Below are 19,325 nucleotides of genomic sequence, written 5' to 3' on the forward strand. Positions count from 1 at the left end.
ACCATATTATATAATATTATATATATATTCTATATATATAATATAAAAAATCAATCAAAGCTGTGTTTATTTCCCTGGCTTGCTGTATATGGAAATATAGCTGTATATTATATATATTATTATATAATATAGTATATTATTATATTATATAGTATATTATTATTAGTGACTCAACATCTTTTTTAATTGCAAATCTGTGCTTTGAATTCATTAATAGTCTCTGTCCCCATAGTGGTGTAGGAAGCTGTCAAAAACGTTCAACATTCTCTGTAGTGATCTCATCTGAGCATAATAAATTTATCATTCTGTAGCAATCATAACCTATTCAGGGCCCCCAGGTGGCCAGCACAAGGTGCGCAAAGCTAAGATTTTAGGCTTCATGCCTCTAGCTCCTGGCACCACGCCTAGCACTTAATAAGGCCCTGAAAGAGCTGACCAGCTTTTGAGGAACTCTTGTACTACTCAGTAAATGCAGTCCTGAAATATATTTAATCATTAAACAAATATTTATTGAGTTCCTACTAGGTGCCAGGCAGTCTTCTCGGATCTGAGGATAAAGTGAGGAACAAAACAAAACTATCTTCTGTAGAGTTTACATTTCATAGATGATTAAAGCAAGATAACTTTAAATAAAGATAAGTACTATGATTAAAATACAACAAAGTAATGAAAAAGGTATGAGATTAGTCATTACTAAACATACTCTGAGGTAGTGCTTTTTAAGCTGAGACTTGAAACGACCAGAATATTTCAGATATGCAACAACTGAAGGTGGGAATGAACTTGGCGTATTAGAGGAATAGGAAGAAGGTGGCAATGTGGGGCAACTTGAATGAGGGGCAAGTGTAGAAGAGGTTTGGGGGGCAGGGGTCTGAGAGCATGGGGCTGTGTAAGTGGTCTGGATTTTATTTTATGTAGAGTAGGATGCTTTGGGGGAGATAGGTTTGTGTTGGGTAGTGATATGGTCTGCTGAGACCAATCTAGTAGCTCAGGAGAGAGTAGACTGCAGTGGGGCAGGTGTGGAATCAAGAAGACTAGTCAGGAGGCTATTGGAGTGGTCCACATCAGAGAAAATAATGGCTCGGACTCGGATAGTAGTGGTGGGCACAGAGAGAAGGAGATGAATTAAAGAGGTGTTTTGGAGTTAGAGCCAATAAGACTTGATGGCTTGGATTTGGAGATGAGAGAAAGGGAGGAATAAGGCCATCTTTTGCATTTTTAACTTAAGCAATTAGATGGTTTGTGGTGTCATTTACTAAGATGGAGAAAACTAGGGAAAGAATAGGTTTGGAAAGGGGTTAGAAATCAGTAATTCTGTTTTGGGCATATTAAATTCAAGTGTAATACTGTTTTCATAACTTTCAATTTTGATCTCAGCTAGAAATTGACTGGAGAAGGCTCATCTGTAAATTTTTAGTGGAAAAAGTGATTATTGGAGACACTGAAAGAAATGGCTTAGATAGCAAAGAGCACAGGTAGGAGGCTGCAAGGACACTCTCAATTCTAAAGAACCTGAGGCTCCCCCAGGGGAAGCTAAAAAGCAACTCCCAGCATTCTCTCTAGCTCCTTGTGGCTTTCTCAGAACCATTCTATTCAGGAAAAGAAAAACAAGAAATGTGCTTACACCATATTGCACATTCTTTTCCTGGAAAAATCAATCAAAGCTGTGTTTGTTTCCCTGGCTTGCTGTATATGGAAATGAAAATTCTCAAGTAATATGAATGATGCCTACCTGCATTGGCTCATAGGGTACCCTGAACCTTAACACGTCTCTTCAGAAGCTAGTTCAGAAATAGATCACACAGGCTTTGCAAGATGGGAACATTTCCTAATCTTTGTATAAATATTCTTTCCAAGTAAATGATATTCTTCTTTCTCAATCTCATATGGATTTTTTTCCCTTGAAGGGCATATTCAGATCAGCAGCTCCAAAGCTTCTAAATACTGAAGTATGAAGTCTAAACTGAAAGTTGCCTATTGGGCAGAAGGATGATATGCCCAGTAGAAAGAGAGGGCTTTTTCTTTATTGGATGGTAAATAATTCACATTTGTCTTTTTACATCTGTCAAAATTTCACGTTATATTTAAATTTCTTTCAGAATTATTTTATTTCTTATTGCAAATAGCAATTTAACATATTGTGTTAAATTGTGTGCCTGCACACATTTACTTTGAAAGCCCCATTTTGCTTTTTAAATTTTGGCAATAAATTTGTTAAAGTGAATAAAGAATAAGAGAAGAGTGTGCCTTGGTAAGCCAATCCTAGCTCCTTTCCAGTTCATTGCAAAAACAGAGAATGGTGAAGAATAGAGAGGTTCTCTGAAATTTTTTCACTGTCTGGATAAAATTGGAGAAAACTATTGTTAAAGCAGCAGAGTCTTCCCCTCCTGAATTGTGGATCACCGTACTTCCTACAGACAGAGCAGGGAGCCACTAGTCTTTATGGCAATGGTCCTTCAGTCTGAAGCTTATTTTATAGAAGATTCCTTAGAGGGCCTCATGAAACAATATTCCCTGAGTTTCTGCATGCTCATAGTAGCTCATCTGTGTCTTTATACCTGAAGGTCTATTTAACTGGGTGTAAAAAGCTATGGCTTAAATAACCTTTCCTTGAGTATCTGAAATATATTATTCTTTAATCTTCTGATATAAAGGATTGTTCTTGAAAAGTCTGATGACAATATATATGATTTCCTTTCCACTATAAATGGTAATTTATCTTTGCCTGGATGCCCAAAGGATTTGTTCTTCTTCCTTAAAGTCTACTAATTTTATTAGAATATGAACTGGCATTTGTCATTTGGGTTGGTTTTTCTCTGGCATGCAGTGTGCCCATTTAAGATGCAATTTCAAGTCATCCTTTATTTCAAGAAAGTTTCCTTGAATTATAAGTTTAAGCACTTGTTCTGTTCCTTTGCCTTAGTTATCTTTTTTGGAGGTTGCTATTATTGTTAAGTTGGATCTTCTTTGCCTATCTTCTCTATTGCTTTCTTGTGAATCTTTATTTTTAATCTCTTAATTTCTTTTCTATTTAAAAATTTTTATCTTTTCCCCAACTTCTATTTCTCTAAAGGGATTATTTGTTATATTATTTTCTCTTGTATTCTTTCTAATTTGATATATATTTATGAAATAATTTTTCCTCTCAATTATTTCATTAACTCTGCCAACTTCCATTTTCTTCAATTACCTCATTTCTGAGTGATTTCCAGTTCTGACTTCATTGTTTTCTCAGAGTTTCTACTTCTCTCTCTCTTTGGATTTGAAATATTAGGTTAGAGTTTGTTTTTTTTTTAAGTGATCTTTTTTTTAAATTGAGATATAATTGACATACAACATTGTATTAGTTTTAGGTGTACAATACAATGATTTGAAATATGTATATATTGTGAAATGATTACCACAGTAAGTTTAGTTAACATCCATCACCACACCTAGTTACAATTTTTTTTCTTATGATGAGAATTTTTAAGATTTATCTCTTAGCGACTTGGTTACAGTTTTTGTTTGTTTAGTAGACATACTTCCTAATGTGCTTTCTTTGTCTAAAGACATATTTTTCTTTTCTTCATTCACATTTTTCTTATAATAACTTTTCATGGAATTTGTTCATGATCCTTTTCTGTTGCTCATTTTTAAGTGAAATATGTTTCCCCATTATTTTACGAGAAAGAGGCGGTCCAGGGAAGCTCTTCCAGCTACATGGCTCTAGAGTTTGTTCTTTTGTTGGTTTCACAAAGTTCTTAAATCTCTGGCTGTGAATTTCCTAAAAATCTGCTTCCTCTATTCTCTTCTTCCACTTTTATTTGGATCTTTTATTTCCTTTAACTCTATTGTTTCTATCCTGCATAGTTTGACTCTAGTCTTAATTCCTTTCCAGCAGCAGAGAGCCGATTTCCTGGTGGTTATCCCTGAATTGTGGATAACATTGCTTCCTACACATAGAGACAGGAGCTGCTAATCTTCATGTCAATGGTGGGGGCTCTGTCTTAGAAGGGTGTTTGAGTTGGTAAGTTTTGATGATTTATAAGCTCCAGACTGCTCCAGACCTTGTCTCACAGCAGTCCCCTCACATTCACCGTTAAACCGGGACCAGGAAAACTCCCTGTTCAGGTCTTTTGGCTGACAGTTTTCCAGTTAGTATATGTTGCCATTTTGGGGATCTTTTCTTAGAACTGTTAAAAAACAAGTGGCTTTCCCTCTATTTTCTCTCAGCAGTTGTTACTACATGAGTTTTGCAGCTGTCTTAGTTTGTTTTGATAAATTGGGAGTTTGTGGGGATATCCTGTTATCAGCTTTTGTTGGAAATGTTTTCCATGGGTCTTTGATTTTATCATCTTAGTCTAGATCTTCTGTGTGTTTTTATGAGAAAATTCAGGGAGATTAAAAAGCATTGTTGCTGCCACTGTCACCTCCACTTTAAAAAAATCTACTCCTTGGTTAAATTCACATACAGAATTCTGAACTTAAAGAATTCACTCTTCAAACTTACAGAATTTGGAAATCTTCTGATGTTGTCTTTTCTCATCTCTGCCAACAGCTAAATCTCCTTATGATGGTCTCTTGACCCTGTTTTATTACACTCTAAAGAGGATATACCAATATTACCTTTAAAAGGTTGGTTTGGAAACAGGATGGCTAACATAGGCCCCCCATCTGGTTTTACTACGTCCAGGACTACATTTTTCCCCTTACAGCTTAATTCAGCTCAAATGAGAACTCAGTTGGAACATTTCAGTTTATAAGTAATTACTTTTCCACAGTTTTTGCTAGAACACAACTATTCAATTATGTAATGGTTATGGAACTTTTCCTTTCTGCATTTTGTAAACACAGGTTGCTAAACTGCTGGAATTGCTTCTCACATTGCTGTGGTATATTATCAGTTCCTTCCAATCCACCAAGTTATGTTGAGAAACAGAAATTTTACCATGGGCCAGTTATAGCAGTAGTAATAACAATAATAATAATATCATTAATAATAAAAATAAGTACCATATACGCAGCACTTCTCTTGTGCCAGACCAGGGTAGGCAGAATTCTAAGACCTCCAAGATTCCTGATATATATACCCTGTATAATTCCCTCCCCTTGATTGTGAGTAGGACCTGTGAATATGATGGGATTTCATTCCCATGATTAGGTTACATTATATAGCAAAAATGAAGGGATTTTGGGAGTGAGATTAAAGTCTCAAATGAGCTGATCTTAAGTTAAGCAAAAGGGAGATTATCCAGTGTGAGCCTGACCTCATCAGTTGAAAACTCTTAACAGGGGGAGTGAGCCCTTCCTGAAGAGGTAGACTCCCTTGCTGACTTCGAAGGAGTAAGCTGGCATCTTGTGAGACGGTCACATGGCTATGACCTGAGGCAGGCCTTAAGGAGATGAGAACAGCCGCCGGCAAGAAAATGGGGACCTCAGGCCCACCCACAGCTGAAGAGAAATAAATTTTGCCAATACTCAGAGGGAGCTTGGAAGTAATTCTTTCCTCAGTTGAGCCTCAGATGAGACCATAACCTGGCTCACCCCTGATTGCAGACTTGTGACACCCTGAGCCTTGTCTGGATGTTAAGCCATGTCCAGATTCCTGAACTGTGGAAACTGTGAGATAATATATGTGTGTTTTAAGTGACCATGTTTGTGGTCATTTACTATGCAGCAATAGAAAACCAATACACACACCTTGTGTTATGCTTTTCTAAATCATCACCTTTTAAAGTCTCATAACAAACCCAAGATGATTAGTATGTTCATTTTATAGGTGCAGAAACTATAAATTCAGAGAGGTTAAAGAATTTATCCAGGGTCACACAGGCAGTGATAAATCTGGGGCTCAAACTCAGATGTGTCTTGTTCCAGTTGTTTAGCCTGTATATTGTAGTGCTTTCATTACTCTTCCAGCTTCTTAAGAAATGCGCTCTAATATTTTGAAGATGGTACTAAGGAGAGTGCATAGAGGGTTGATGTTTAAGGCACTGTTAGCAGGACATCAACTCTGAAGGGCAGCCTTAGATGTGGAGAAAGAATGCCACATGCATCCTTTTCTCCTTGCCTCTTGAAATATTGATTTTTATCTGAGATCATCTAGAAGCTTAGCTAATCAAGACTTAGGTAATTGCAGGGGTGGCCCCTGGCCTAGTGGTTACGTGCCCACGCTCCGCTGCTGGCCACCCATGCCAGATCCCGGGCGCACAAGGATGCACCACTTGTAAGGCCATGCTGTGGTGGTGTCCCATATAAAGTGGAGGAAGATGGGCACGGATGTTAGCCCAGGGCCAGTCTTCCTCAGCAAAGAGAGGAGGATTGGCATGGATGTTAGCTCAGGGCTGATATTCCTCACCAAAAAAAAAAAAAAAAAGACTTAGGTAATTGAAATATATATATTAACTATGTATTTAATTACCCAATTATCCAATAAATTAAATATGTGTACTTAAATATCATACTTCTTTCTTCTGAAAATTTCAAAGGAGCCAAAGTAATGCTAAGTTTTAAAATTTTGTTTATTGAGATATAATTAACACACCATAAAATTCACCCCTTTAAAGTGTACAATTCAATGGTTTTAGTATATTCACATAGTTGTATAACCATCACCACTATCTAATTCTGGCACGTTTTTATCACCCCAAAAAGAAAATTATTCGAGGTCCTTCCCCACTTCCCCCAAACTGCCCCTGTCCAGCCGCTGAAGCCTGCTTTCTCTCTCTATGGACTTGCTTACTTTGGACATTTGGTATGAACGGAATCATACAATATGTGACTTTTGTGTGTGGCTTCTTTGGCGTAAAGTATTAAAGGTTGATTCATATGTAAAGTGGCATCTCCTTGTGGTTTTGATTTGCATTTCCCTAATGACTAATGATACTGAGCATCTTTTCATGTGCTTTTGACCATTTGTACATCTTCATTGGAGCAATGTCTCTTCAGACCTTTTGCCCATTTTCAAATTGGACTGTCTTTTATAGTGGAGTTGCAGCTATTTCTTATGTATTCTGGATCCCAGTCTCATATTGAATATATAATTTGCACATTTTTTCCCCATTCTGTGGGATGTTTTTTCACTTCCTTGATAGTGCCTTTCGAGGCACAAATTTTTTTTACTTTGAAGAAGTCCAACCCATTTATTTCCTTTTGTTGCTTGTGCTTTTGGTGTCATATCTAAGAAACTCAACCCAAGGCCATGAAGATTTATATCTTTGTTTCTCTCTAATAGTTTTGCAGTTTTGGTGTTTTTATTTAGGTCTATAATCCATTTTGAATTAATTTTTTGTGTCTTGTGTGAGGTAAGGGTCCATTTCAAACTTAGGTATGTGACTATCCAGTTTTCTCTGCAGCATTTGTTGAAAAGACTGTGTTTTCTCCATTGAATAGTTGTGGCACCTTTGTCAAAAATCATTTGACCATATATGTGAGGACTTATTTCTGGGCTCCCTATTCTATTCCATTGGTTTATGTGTCTGTCTTTATGCCGGTACCACGTTGTTTTGATTACTGTAGCTTAGTAATAGTAAGTTTTGAAGTCAGGAATTGTGAGTCCCTCAGTTTTGTTCTTTTTCATGATTGCTTTAGTTTTTAGGGGTCCCTTGAGATTCCATGTGAATGTTAGGATGAGTTTTTCTATTTCTCAAAAAACATCATTGGAATTTTGATAGGGATTGCATTAAATCCGTAGATCAATTTGGGGAATATTGCCATCTTAAGAATATTAAGTCTTCCAATTCATGAACACAGGATGTTTTTCCACTTCTGGAGGAGTTCTTTAATTTCTTTCAATGATGTTTTATAGATTTCAGTATATAAGTCTTGCACTTTTTTGGTTAAAATTATTCTGAAGTATTTTATTCTTTTTGTTGCTCTCGTAAATGAAATAGTTTTCTTAACTTCATTTTCAGATTGTTCATTATTAGCATATAAAAATACAATTGGTTTTTGCCTGTTGATCTTGTACTCTGCCACACTGCTAAACTTGTTTATTAGCTCTAATAGTTTGTTTTTGGGGGGAGGGGTTCTTTAGTATTTTCTATATACAGGATCATGTCATCTGCAAATAGAGATAGTGTTACTTTTTCCTTTCCAATTTGGATAACTTCTATGTCTTTTTCTCTCCTGAGTACACTGGGTAGAACATCCAGTATAATGCTGAATAGAAGTGGCAGGAGGGGACATCTTTGTCCTGATCTTGGAGAAAAAAGTTTCAGTTTTTCACCATTAAGTATGATGCTGGCTGTGGATTTTGATGTGTCCTTTTTCAGTTTGGGAAATTCCTTTCTGTTCCTAATTTGTTGAGTGATTTTGCCATGAAAAAGTGTTGGATTTTGTCAAATGTTTTTTCTGCACCAATTGAGATGATCATGTGGTTTCTGTCCTTTGTTCTGTTACTATGATGTGTTACATTGATTGATTTTTGTATGTTAAACCAAACTTTCACTCCCGGAATAAATCCCTCTGGGGCCTAGTATATAATCCTTTTTGTACGTTGCTGGATTTGGTTTGATGGTATTTTGCTGAGGAGATTTGTGTCTATATTCACAAGGGATATTGGTCTCTAGTTTTCTTTTCTTGTGATTTCTTTGTCTGGTTTTGGTGTTGGAGTAACCCTGGCCTTATAGAATGAGTTGGGAAATATTCCTCCTGTATTAGTTTCCTAATTTGTCTGGCTTATTTCACATGGGATAATGTTTTTCAAGATTCATCTGTATTGCATCAGAACTTCACAAGGTATCAGAACTTTGTTTCTTTTAAAGGTTGAATTGGATGTATATACCACATTTTGTTGACTCATTCATTTGTTGATGGAGACATGGGTTACTTCTATCTTTTGGCTACTGTATATAATGCTGCAATGAATACTGGCATACAAGTATTTGCTTGAATCCTTGCCTTCAATTTCTTTGGGTATATACATAGGATTGGAATTTCTCAGTCATGTGACAATTCTATGTTTAGTTTTTTGTGGAATTGAACATTTCATGAAATTCACTAGTGAAGCTTTATGGGACTGGGCTTTTCTTTGCAGGAAAGTTCCCCCTTGCCCAGTATTATTGAGGTATAATTGACAAATAAAATTGTAAGATATTTAAAGTGTACATAGTGGTGATTCGATATATGTATCCATTGTGAGAGGATTCACACCATCTAATTAATTAACACATCCATTACCACAAATACGTTATTTTTGGTGAGAACATGTAAGTTCTACTCTCAGCAAATTTCAAGTATACAATACAGTATTATCAGCTATAGTCACCATGTTTTACATTAAATCCTCAGACCTTATTCATCTTATAGCTAAAAGTTTGTACCCTTTTACCAACCTCTGCCTATTTCCAGGCAATTGTTTTTCTGTTCTGTTTCTATGAGTTTGACTTTTTTTTTTTAAGATTCCTCATATAGCGATGCCATGCAGTATTTATCTTTCTTTTCCTAGTTCATTTTACTTCTTAGCAAAATGCCTTCAAGGTCCATCCATGATGTCACAAATGGCAAAATTTCCTTCTTTCTCATCGCTGAATAATACTCTATAATAGAGTCTATAATAATACTCTAAACACATCTTTATCCATTCAGTCATTGATGGACACTTAGGTGTTTCCATGTCTTGGCTATTGTGAATAATGCTGCAATGAACACTTAAGGGCAGATATCTCTTTGATATCCTGTTTTCATTTCTTTGGATATATACCGAGAAGTGAGATTGCTGGATCACACGGTAGTTCTATTTTTAATTTTTGGGGGACCCTCCATACTGTTCTATATGGAATTTTCCAGAGAACTGCCAGACAGAGCAAATAATGACAGTTCTCTGGAAGTAGGGCATTGGAGGATCTTCGACCCCTTTCTGTCACCTCTGGGGGCTGCGAGGCTGCTGGTTTTCAAGTGATTGTGGAACAGTTGGTTTTCAAGGCTGCTATGAAACCAAGGAAGGGGGAATGGGAAGAGAGCAAGTTAAAATGCCATAAAGCTTATTGTTTTTACTGATGATATTCAGCTGTTTTTCTTGAATAAACTATCCCTAGCTTATTGCAAGCCTTTGGTTAATTTCCAGAGTTGTGAAAAAGTTGGTTTTGACAGTTATTTTTTGCCACTGTTGGTAGTAATAGTGTGGGGTAATGGATGTTTCAGGTGAATAAATGCTAACACAGTGTGAAATAGTCACAGTTGTCCCGAGATGGAATGGACTGCCTTAGAAGATAACGCATTCCCTGATCTGGTGCTTTTCAAACAGAAGCTCAACAACACATGGCCAGGAGTATCATGGAGGGATTCTAACATCAGAAGAATGGCTGGACTAGATCATGATATATTTTATTATGAAAATATTGAATTATTTTATTATTAAATATTTTACATATCCACAAAGTAGAGAGCATAGTGCACTACACTTCTATAGACCTATTATTTAGAACTTACTACATTAGCTTCATCCATGCCTGCTTTCTTTTACTTTTTTGTTTTTCTTTGCTGAAGTATTTAAGGCAAATCTCAGACATCATGCAATTTTATCCCAATATATTTCAATCAACATCTCTAAAATGTATGGATTTTTTAAATATAGAAATGATTTTTAAAAGCTACTTTATTTGAGAGACTGGGAGTCCATCAGAGGTGCTATGGAAAATAGGAAGTTACAAAGAAGCTCAAGAGCCGGTCCATTCTGAATGAGTTTATGATAAAAATCTGAGGAGGGGGTAGATGATACATAATTCTAAGAAATATCTAATAACATTCTGAAAAATATTGTGGTGAAGGTTTAAATTCTCCATCAAGTCAACATATCAAAATGGAAAATGCCTTCAGGCTTTATCTACTGCTTTGTATATTCCCAAGGTATTATCTCAAGGGAATAACCCATGTTTCATTACACTTTAAACCAACATCAGCTCAGCTATAAATTTTAAAGCTTTAAAAAATAAACAGTACAGAGTTCTAGATAAAATTTTATCTTTGCTAATATTTAGGTTTGAGCTCAAATTCCCACTAACTGCAGAAAGAATTTCATTAAAAAAAAAAAAAAAAAAAGCAACTCTGCTATTTGGCCATTGAAAAGGAGAATCAGGAGACCCAGAGAGAGCAAGTCGTGTTTTCCCAATTATCACAGATCTGGTCTCTTTCAAGTCACCTGCCTACACACCAAGGCCTCTCTAGGCTGGGCCAGTGTTGACTGTGTGGGCTTCCCCCTTACATATGGTGATTTTGGGGGAATCAAAGTTGACTTCTTTGCAGAGTAGATATTGTCTTCTTCTATAGCTATTATTAAGTAAAAAGAAATAATTCTTTTAATGTTTGTGGGGATATCTGCTATCTAGCTCCCTTCTCTGAGAACTGCCCCCTAACTCCTCACAGAAATGGAGCTCAGATACCCATGCTTGTGTCACATCACCCTGTCCCCCAAACTATGTACCCACATAGATCATGCTTATTAGACCACCAGAGAGGTCTGATCTGAGCTCAGCGGGGAGCTTTTACTCCTAGGACCTTAGATTTGGGATTCAGAGAAAACTCACTCATTTCTGCCAGCAGACATGCCCAAGTGACTGCAAGTGAGGGAGCTGTGGGTGGAACACCTCCTGCCGTGGGCTGGGAGGTGGTGAAAAACTACTCAATGAAGAGAGAGGAACAAAGACACTGAGAGGAGCAGAGCCAAGAAGCCGCGGCAGAGACAGCTGGTTTCCTCTTCACTTTCCAGTTCTGGTTGTAGTTACCTGATAGGCCCAGTCTCTCCTGGATTCTGCAAGGGAACTCAGTAACTTTCCAATAAATGAGGGATTTTTTCCCTGAAGTAAACTTGGGTTGTTGTCAATTACTTGCAACCAAAAGAACCCAGGGGCCAGCCCACTGGCGTAGCGGTTCAGTTTGCACTCTGCTTCAGCGGCCCGGGGTTCGTGGGTTCGGATCCCAGGTGAGGACCTACCTACCACTCATTAAGCCATGCTGTGGCGGCATCCTATATACAAAATAGAGGAAGATGGGCACAGATGTTAGCTCAGGGACCATCTTCCTCAGCCAAAAGAGGAAGACTGGCAACAGATATTAGCTCAGGGCCAATCTTCCTCACCAAAAAAAAAAAAAAAAAGAACCTAGACTAAGACAGTTTGTCTATACTTTAGGGGAAGATGGAATAACTCCAACTGCCAACTGTATATAGTCATGAGCAATCAGTTTCAAACAGGCTTGTTTGAAAGTCAGGTCATTTTTATTTCACCAGTAAAACCACTAATCTTCTCTTATTTAGATGTTGTCAATAAATGCACGTACTTCCATTCCTCTGAGATGAGATTCACAATGTTGTCAGTAAAATCAGTGGGACGCGAGATGTTGATCCAAGCCCCTTTGCCCCATGATGATATGAAATGATGTAAGTTCAAAATGACGCCCCAAACAAGGTCTCACTGAATTAGACTCCAGTCTTTTTAAGATAAAAGGGCTTGATTAAGATGTCAAATCCATAAAGCAAGATGGATCTTGGTGACAGAGTGATGGACAGATATGCCTTTATGTGAATCAGTAGTCATTTTTTCTTCTGCAAAGAGGGATGCTGATTCCCTTTTATCTGTGTGTTTGTTTACATGGGGCATTTTATCCCAGTGGATGAATATGACTGAGAACTCAAACCAAACCTACAATTCTGAAGCTTGCGAGAGCTGGCAGGGACAAGTGATTACCATAAGTTCCAGAGGACAGTGTTTTCTCCTTTATTTCAGGATTTATATTACTTTTTAGTTTTTAAATTCCTTCTCCAATCTTTGGGGGGGTGGGGGAAGGAATTTTCTATTAAAAAAGACTATTCTATTAAAAAATTGCTGGTTGCAGAAATGGTCTTTCAGGAGATCCTAAGGGAAACTAGATTCTGCCTGGTCTTGCAAGTTCACTCCCGAAGGAGATGCTTGATTCTTTCCTTTACCCAAGCACAGCACTTTCTCCACCCCAGGAGCTTGGAGCTGGGTCCAGGCGTTGGGATACAGCAGGCACAGCTTGGGGATGAGGACATCGCTTTAGTGCTAGAATGTGGGTGTTTGTTTTTCATTGAACAACAGTAGCTGACATTTATTGAACATCAGCTATTTTCAGGCATTGTTATATCTTATAGCCATCATCTCATTTAACCCTCATATTCGTATGAGGTATAGGTAAGATTGTTATAATCCCATTTTACCAGTGAGAAAACTGAGGCACAGAGAGCTTAAGTAACCTGCCAGAGATCCCTAAGTGGCAAAGCTGAGCTTTGGGTGGAGGGTGTTCCTGAGCCTTTGTTACGAATCACCATGCCATGAGCCTGATGGCCCAGTAGTTAAAACTCGCCGCTCTCACCGCTTCAGTGGCCTGGGTTCCCTTCCCAGGTGCAGAACCACACCACCTGTCTGTCAGTTGCCAGGCTGTGGCAGCAGCTCACATAGAAGGACTAGAAGGACCTACAACTAGAATATACAATCATGCACTGGGGCTTTGCGGAGGAAAAAAAAAGAGAGGAAGACTGGCAACAGATGTTAGCTCAGGGCAAATCTTTACCTGCAAAAAAAGAGAATCCCCCTGTCATGGGGGACTTCTTAAGCACATGTTGTTGCTTAACATATCTTGCCTCTAATATTAAAAAAAAATATACAAGATGGGCATCGTACCCATTTTACAGAAGAAAGAAAACTGAAGACCAGCAACTACAAGTGGGATACTCAAGACTCTTATCACTGGTTTTCCACAGTTGATTTTAATATCAGCATGTTTTTCTTTGTGCTTATCCTGCTTAGAGTTCACTGAGATTCTTGGATTGGTGAGTTTAGTTTTCATCAAATTTGGAAAATGTTCAACCATTATTTCCTCAAACCACCTTTTCAGTCTCCTTCTTTCCTTCTAGAATTCAAGATATGTATGAATTAGGCTGCTTAATATTGTCCCGCAGGCCACTGAGGCTCTCGTCATGTTTCTTTTCCATCTTAAAGCTTACAGTTCTGGATACACATAAAAGTTAAAGTATACATAGAAAACAGATCTGGCACATGGGGGCAAATTTTACCATCACAAAAATATTGTGCATTACCTAATAATTATGATGATTTCTTTACTTTTTAAACTATTTGCTGGAATTTAAAATTTGCAAAAATTCAATGCACATACTTTTTTTTTCTCCCAGAACTCACCTATTTCATAGAATAAGATATTTGTAAATATATGTGCACCATAAGGTTTTCAGAAGTGATGTTTATTTGTTCCTATAAGGAATTATATCGGTTAATAAACAATCACTTATTAAGCCCCTGCTGTGTGCAAGACACTGCTTTGGCACTGGTAGGGAGACGAAGGGAAGGGAGATACTATGCTAAAGGATTAGACATGATCTCAATGCTCAAACCACTTACAACAGGAGCTAGAGAGATGTGGCATATACATGGGAAAAGCTAAGAAATAATGAGGCTGCATGTTGTCCTATCATGACGCCCAAGTTGATCTCTCTGAAATCACCTCTTTTTACCCCTCATGACCATTCCTACCCCTTCACCACTCCATCCCACCCCTTTGCCTGGACAGTCTTCTCCAGGATGCTTATTCTGACACTCTTAGTTTAGGATAGAAATCCTTTTTCTAGCTTCCCATAACCTCCTGTGCATAGCTTTCTGTATTAAATACTTCATTCAAATAACAAATATCTCTTGAGAATTTACAAGGTGCTATGGACACATCAGTAAAGTGGTTCCCTGACCTTGTACGGTGTATATTTTAGTGAATATACCATTGCTTTTAACTATAATTGTTAACGCAACTGCCTCACCAAGAAGTCTGTAAGTTTTCTAAAATCAAGTTTTTTCTTTTTTAAATTATTTTTATTTATATTTTTTTGTGAGGAAGATCAGCCCTGAGCTAACATCCATGCCAATCCTCCTCTTTTTGCTGAGGAAGACCGGGCCTGAGCTAACATCTATTGCCAATCCTCCTCCTTTTTTCCCCTTTTTCTCCCCAAAGCCCCAGTAGATAGTTGTATGTCATAGTTGCACATCCTTCTAGTTGCTGTATGTGGGACGCCACCTCAGCATGGCCGGACAAGCGGTGCATTGGGGCGCGCCTGGGATCCAAACCCGGGCCGCCAGTAGCGGAACTCGCACACTTAACCGCTAAGCCATGGGGCTGGCCCCTAAAATCAAGTTTTATGTAATGTCTAGAGCACAGTAGATATTCAGCAAATGTTTGGTTTTAAAATGATGAATGGATAAGTAATAAAGGAATCAGTGAACGATCTAGACCAGGGTTTCTCAACCGTGGCACTGTTGATATTTGGAGCAGATAATTCTTTGTTGTAGGATGTTTAGTGGCATCTCTGGCCAGAAAGCCTAAGATAAAATTTCTTTGGAGGGGAGAGGTGAGTATGAGTGGGGAGTGTGTGTTATTGAGTTTAGCTGAGTGTGATCAGATTAAATATAGCTTCCAGAATTTGGACATCATCCTGCAGGCCTGGGAACTCTGGAGTGTTCAGTAATAACCTAATTAACAAGTTAACTGGGAATGAGCTACAGGGGAGAAAGTCAAGAGGCCAAAGTGGAAAGATTTGTAAGAGAGATCTGAGGTAGACATCTGTGGAGCAGAAAATAGGGAATGAACAGTTTGCAATTTCCTACAAAGCCAATGATCTAACACTAACACTCATCAGATGTTTCTAAACATTTTTTTTTAAGACTATGAATTTAGACTTATATAAATTGTTATTACTGGCTATGCCTGCTGTAGAGTTGAAGACATGAATCAAGTGATGGGAAAAGTTAACTAGTTTTTTGGTTTTTTTTTTTTCAATTCTACAAGATTTGGCTATGAAATCAAATGAATATTTGTGTTAACAGAGCACAATTATTTTCTGGTTCCTGATTCCATTAGTTTTCCGTTGCTGCTGTAACATATTATCATAAACTTAGTGGCTTAAGATAATACAAATTAATTATCTTACCATTCTGGGAGTCAGAAATCTGAAATGAGTTGCAGTGGGCTGAAATCAAGGTGTTGGCAGGGCTGTGTTCCTTTCTGGAGGCTCTAGGGGAGAATCCATTCCTCACCTTTCCCAGCGTCTAGAAGCTGCCCACATTCCTTGCCTTGTGGCCTCTTCCTCCGTCTTCAAAGCCAGCAGCGCAGCATCCTCTGACACTGACTCTGCTGCTTCCCGCCTCTTTCACTTTTAAGGACCCTGTGATAACATTGGGCCCACCTGGATTATCCAGGATACTCTCCCCATCTCAAGGTTAATTAGTTAGCAATCTTAACTTTCGTTTGCCACAAAGCCTAACATTTTCACAGGTTCTGGGGATTAGGATATGACATCTTTGGGGGACCATTATTCTGCCCACTACAATGAGTATAGTCTTTTAAACTTCAATTCATATCTCTTTATTGTGCCACATCAGAGATTTGGAGGAAAACATCTCAACCCAGTCAAAACTGCAAAATAAAGAGTGGTTCAGGGGTCAAAGAGGCAGCTAATGTGGTCCTCGACAGCAAGCCCATTGTAGGGTCATTCACTCACGTTATCAGTCATTCACTCATTAACTGGTGATTGGGCATTGAGGGTTCAGCTCTGTGCTAAGTGCTGTGAGGGCTACAGAGGAGTACTGGGCACAGTCTCTATCCACAAAGAGATGATATGCAAACAAGGGTTGCCAAGTCAAGGAAGAATATTGGGGTGTATCCGGTATTACAGGAAGCCTCTAGGAGGGTCAGGAAAGGAGATGGGAGGTCACTTCTGAATAAGGTCATGAGAGCAGGCCTCATTCAGTGTAATGGCAGAAATGGATAGAGTTCACTCTTGATGGTCTAGATGGAGACTTTCATGAAAGGATGGCTGATGGAGGTGTGGGCAGGGTTTAGGGAACAAACAAGGGAGAGCGTGGCATCTAGATTCCAGCTCTAGGTCAAAGGGATGAGGTAAGGAAATAAATTAACTAGAACCCAGTGAGACTGGAGACATGGGTGCATGGAGGAGAGTTCCCTGGCAGGAGCTGTAGTCATGGAAGGATGTAGTCATGCAGAGACATGGTGCCCAAGTAGGGTGGGGTAGGTAGGGTGACCAGCTATACCCGTGTGCCTGGAACTGAGGAGCTTCTCGGTATGTGGGGCTCTGCTAAAACCAGAAAAGTCCCAGGCAAACCAGGACAATTTGGTCACCCTGGGAATAGGGAAGAAATACTCTGAGATTTCTCTCCTCTCACCCTCTGTCTCCTGCCAATCCCTACATTGGCTGAACTCAATTACAGGCCAGCAAGGCAGCCCAGATGTATGCAGCCCACAGAGGCACAGAGAGAAGGGAGAATGATGGATCTGGAAAGGCGATGACACATGGAGACTAATTAGTACATAGGTTTTAGGTAAATTTTGAAGATGGGACAAAAGTTTATTAGGTGGGGTGGGGAGAGAAATGGATTGTAAGTAGGCCATAAAAAGTTTCACTGAAATGGGTTCCTTTTTCATTCTTATGGTTTTAGTTTTTTCTTTTTCCATGTTTATCCACCTCTCCCCAAGCCCCTACTCCAAAACACGTTCCTTTCCCCTTCTTACTCTTTACACCTCTCTCTGATTGCAGGTCTCCCGCCAAGTTTCTATGCAGGTGAAGTGGATAAGGAGGACCAGTAGCACCAATTAAGAAGAATTTGCCAGCGGCCCCTCATCTACAGGGTCTTCCATTGCGCCAAAGCCAGTCTGATCTAAATTTGCCCTAAACTGAAGTACGTTTACCTATCAGAAGCACCAAAAGAAGTAAACACAACCTTGAACCATAGCATCCTTCTGCATTTGTAACAGCCCCAGATGCCATGATTGCCATCAGAATCCCTCAGTTGAAACAATTCCAATATTATTTACTACCCTCGAGGAAGCCTATGCCATTTTGAACATAATGTTTTTGAATTATTTTTTCTGAGTTCTTGAATAAAATGCATCTTGTTGCCTACCCCTCTCTACACAGGCTGCATAATATGGTGTTTACGAGCACGGCTTTGGAGGAACCTGGGTTTAAATCCTAGCTCTGCTACTTACTAACTGTGTGACTGTGGGCAGGTGGCTTAGCTTCTCTGCGCCTCAGTTTCCTCAGGTGAAATATGGGCAACAAAGTGTTCCTACTTCACAATAAAGTGTTCTAAGGATTCAATGAGATATAATACACGTAAAGAACTGAAAACAGTGCCTGGCACACAGCGAGTACTCAGTAAATGTTATTATAATTTTGTTTCCATCACTGCCAACCTTAAATTAAAAAGTCCTGAAGATGAGGAACATCACATATAAAGTTTTCCTATCAGTCCCTTGTTATTATGTATTGAAGAAATTTTTAAAACTGATTAATTATGAATATGATACAATCAAGTCTCACTGTTTCTGGTGGTGATGTTCTATAAAGCTGTCGTGAACACCGAGTTAGTGAATACTGAACTATTGCTCATAGGAGAAATACAGGGTAGGTTCCTTTGAGCCTCTGGTTACAACATTTTTGTCTACCAATCAATACATAGCCTTGTTTTATGTGTGTTTCTACTTAAGAACACCTTAAGAATATGTTATTGATTCATGACCATTATATATATTGTATACATAATATATATACTTATATATTATAAATAGGCCAATAGCACTATATATAACTCATGCTTGAATGAAGCTGATCTGACATGCATATTTTCTCCGTAAGCACATCACAGCCTTCTTGCCCTTAGGAACACTAGACAGCACTTCAGCACTACACTTGGGGGCCATTTTAAACAACTAAATCATCAACAAAAAGCACAAACATGCAAAAAACGTGGCACTAAATATACCAAGAAAAGGACCCTTGTTTACAGTACGAGAGCTGAACTGAGAAGGCAGAGCCTCGCCTTGTTCCACCTGAGCTGGGAACATATGCACCCGGGGACAATTTTTTTGCCTCTCTGTGTATGTCTGCAAATGACCACAAAAGCACCCTAAGTACTGATTTGGGTGTTACAAATAAATTCTCATGAAATACAGAATCTGCAAAAAATGAGAACTGACTGTAATTGATTCCACATTCCTGTATAGCTAAAGCTTTATGAGTAGGGCTAAGTGTGGAGGAGGATTATAAAAATGTTAATGTAAGATTTAACCTGATAAGGTAAAGACGTGATGTTCCCAAATTCTGTGTAGGTTCATGTTTCCCCCAAACGTATTTAAATGTATTGAAGAATGCCAAATGTATCCCTGTATTGCAGAAACCTTCAAAGCCTTTAATATGCTGATGTGCACATTGCAAATTTCTACAAAACATAGTATTTCCTAAATTTGACCACTAGACCCTTTGGGAAATGCTGCTCTAAGGTGCTCCTGACAAAATCATCTGGAATTTA

Source organism: Ceratotherium simum, chromosome 20 (genome assembly GCF_057802395.1).
Source record: "Ceratotherium simum simum isolate JZ-2026a chromosome 20, ASM5780239v1, whole genome shotgun sequence".
In the NCBI taxonomy this organism is placed as follows: Eukaryota; Metazoa; Chordata; class Mammalia; order Perissodactyla; family Rhinocerotidae; genus Ceratotherium; species Ceratotherium simum.